General features: G+C 49.3%; 1 pseudogene; it reads left to right on the forward strand.

The window, feature by feature from the left end:
- The first annotated feature begins 2,788 nt into the window (after positions 1 to 2,788).
- Positions 2,789 to 2,871, forward strand: LOC121002931 (annotated as a pseudogene).
- Positions 2,872 to 3,673: the final 802 nt, after the last annotated feature.

Raw genomic sequence — 3,673 nt, forward strand, 5'->3', positions numbered from 1 at the left:
GGCCAGTCATTCACAAGTGGCTCGGAGGGTGGGTTCCTGCACCAACAGAGGCCAGAGACAAAGTTGTCCAGCCATGGCACAGTTCTGGAGGATGAGGAGAAGGAGGATGACGAGGAGGAGGAACTGTGTTCACAGCAGGGTGGCACCCAAAGCAGCTCATGGGCATCACTGGAGCGTGGCTGGGGGGATACAGAGGACAGCTCCCACAGAGAACAGCTTGCCATTGTGTCACGGGGAGTCGGCGGCAAGCTCTTCATTCACAGCGCCGCCGGCATCCCACACATACAGCGGAGCGAGGATGCGGTCGGCATCCTCATATCCATGGGGACCAGGGGGCGGGGAGGACCCGGCCGCACACGCCTCCTCAGCGTGGCCGGCGTTCTCCATCCCTTAGACAACGAGCAGCAGGGGATCTGAGTACCAATGTTAATGAATCGGCGCTCAGCTGTTTTATGAGCAATCAGAGTCACGTAACGCTGGCCACGTCACGTGACTCACCTGTAGGGGTTATTTAAACAGGCAGCCAGCTGGCCACAGGTTGCCTGTGATTGGTCTTGCTACCCTCACCAGCATTTTGTATTGCGCCTTTCTGTGTGTGTTTGGACCTCGGCACTGTTTTTTACCTCGACCTTGTGACCTCCCTGGAATTGATGTGACCTCTTGGCTTCTGATTGTGTTTTGACCTCGTTATTGTATTGCTCCCTGTGTACCTGCGTGACCTCCTGGCTTCGACCTTGGCTTTCCTGGCTCTGTTACAGTATTTCTTTATCTTCTTAGGCTCCTGCACGTGTCTAAGTGAGGGACTGCCACCAAGTTGTACACCATCGGTTGGGACGGGCCGTGCAAGTAGGCGGGGACAGAGGTGGGGTGGAGTTTAGGGCTGCACTTATCCCTACCCTCTGTCATGACACGTTGCCTCTGGGCAGCCTGGCACACATGAGCGACCACATGCTGCAGTGCCTGCGCAATGACCGCCGAGTTGCCCACATTCTAACCAGTGCTAATTACTGGGTGACCACCCTGCTGGATCCCCGCTACAAGGACAACATGCCATCCTTAATTCTGTCACTGGGGCGTGTTCAGAAGATGCGTGAGTACAAGCGCAAGCTGGTAGACACGCTGCTGATGGCATTCCCACCTGACAGCGGGGGCTCAGTGGAAGCACAAGATGAAGGCAGAGGAGGAGGAAGAAGTCGCCAACACAGCTGCGGCATTGCCAGCACCTCAGAAGGGAGGGTTAGCATGGCCGAAATGTGGAAAAGCTTTGTCAGCACGCCACAACAACCAGCACCACCAGCTGATATGGAACAGCATTTCAGCAACATGGTGGAACAGTACGTGTGCACACGCCTACACTTACTGACTGATGGGTCTGCCCCATTCAACTTCTGGGTCTCCAAATTGGGCACATAGCCTGAGCTTGCCCTTTACGCCTTGGAGGTGCTGGCCTGCGCTGCCCTGTGATCACAGACCAGCACAGCCGCCTGTCCACAGCCAATGTGGACAAGCTCAAGTTCATTAAAATGAACCAGGCATAGATCCCACATGGATGTCCGTACCTTGTGCTGAATAGACAAGTATACCGGCCGCACCCAGCCATTGTTATATTTCCCAATGTTTTGAGGTCTTCCCAAATTTATGGGGGGAAAAAAATATTAAAAATAAAAAAAATACAAAAAGTATTTTCTACCTTCTCCTCCACCACTGCTTCCACCTACACCGCCACGTCCACTACCTCCTCAACCTCCTACTTCACTTTGACCTCTGCCTACTAGTTCAAGATCATTATTTTTTTACTTTTTTTTTTATTCTGTTATTTTAATTAATTTCTTTATCCACATTTGTTTGTAGGGCAATTGTCCTGCTTTTACCCCTATCCTGTTTCCTTTTACAGCCCTCTAGCCCTTTCTATGACTTTTTTAGAGCCTCAAAGTTCGGGTCCCCATTGACTTCAATGGGGTTTTGGTTCAGCGTCAAGTTCAGGTCCCAAACCTGAACTTCCAAGTGTTTGCTTAACCCTAATCTTTACCTATAACTCACAATAAACAACATATAACAGACAATCACACAAAGGCTGTATGCCAAAAGCCGAGTATGTGCAAATCAACAACCTATCCATGAGACTGGTACAGTCAGCATACCTTACAATGCTAGCCTTGTGTGCAATGAGACATTCAAGACCATCTCTCCTCTGACTGAAAGCCAGTAAGCCTCAAAGTTGCTTGATTTGTGTTGGATGGCTTGGGGGACCTGTGTACCTAGATCAATATCATTAGGGTGACAAAAATTGTAAATTATTATTTTTTGGAAGCCAGCTAACTCTTCTCTCACTGCTTAGGGGGGCTGCATAAAAAAAAAAAAATCAGTTTTATAATTGTCCTAACATTTATATTCAATAACCTTTCTATACAGTTTTGTCAGGTAATCTCATTTGCATAAACATGGGCATATGGGAAAGACATGTAAATAGTGTTTCAGCTGAAAAACAAGGCAGATTCTGCTAATTTACATGTATTTCCCATATACCCATGTTTATGTAAATGAGTTTACATGAGAAAACAGTATAGAAAGGTTATTGAATATAAATGTTAGGAAAATTAGAAAACTGAAAATTTTTATGCAGCCCTTCAAAGCAGTGAGAGAAGAGTTAGCTGGCATCCAAAAAAATATTTCTATTTTTGTCACCCTAATGATAATGATCTAGGTGCGCAGGTCCCCCAAGTCATCCAACAAAAGTCAAGCAACTTTGAGGCTCTCTGGCTCTCAAGTCTGTGTGCATAAAGAGTTGGTCGCTTCTCGGCCTTTTGGCTAAGATCAAGTGTAGTATCTGTTCTTCAGTCCTGTAGAGCTACGCTCCAGGCTGTACTCCCTCCATGGCAACCCTGGGTGGCGGAACATGGGAGTAGGACCGAAAATCCCATGTGAAGCTACCTTTGAGCTCTGCTGGATCGATGCCATCTAGGTCGAGTTGTGTTGAAAGCCCAAAGTGCGAGTGCCCCAGGGGTGGTGCCCTGGGGTGCCGGAACTCACGGGGGGTGGCAACCCACTGAGAGATGGCACATTTGCACAAGCACTTCTTTCTCACAACTTTAGCACACACCTCTATTCGCTCGGCTTCGGCCTTGAAAATACGAGGAATTTTTATAATTCCGGCCGAATGTCTGGGCCTTAAGGGCAAAACACTTCACTTATTTATTTTTTATGTCACCGTGTGCACTTTTACACGTTGTGTGTCACTAGGATTTTCAAGGGTTGCGGCGCCCTAACGGGTACCCCCTCCTTGAGGTCTAGGGGGGGGTGTGTGTGGCCATTTTGGTTCCTCACCCCCCTGCCAAACCCCTTGGGCTCTCCCTCTGGGGAGAGTCCAGACCTTGTTGAAGCTCCTGGCTGACGCCCTGGGTGGCAGCCTAGGCGAAAGCCGGGAGCATAGATGGGCGTACCCTTGGCTTCGGCTGAGGGTTGCCACTGGTCTCAGTCCCTTGCAGGAGCTTAACGGCCCCGGAGGGATTGGGAATGGTTTGTGGGGGGCTCTTCTCTTCGGAGAGGGCCTGCGATAGACCGCGACCTAGTGCACGATTTTTGTGTGGCACGCTGCACGATTTTGGGCACGAGGTGAGAGCACGACTTTGGGCTTTCGATAAAAAAAAATAAAAAAAAAAAAGAGTTGGTCATG

The sequence above is a fragment of the Bufo bufo genome, chromosome 5, assembly GCF_905171765.1.
Source record: "Bufo bufo chromosome 5, aBufBuf1.1, whole genome shotgun sequence".
NCBI lineage: Eukaryota > Metazoa > Chordata > Amphibia > Anura > Bufonidae > Bufo > Bufo bufo.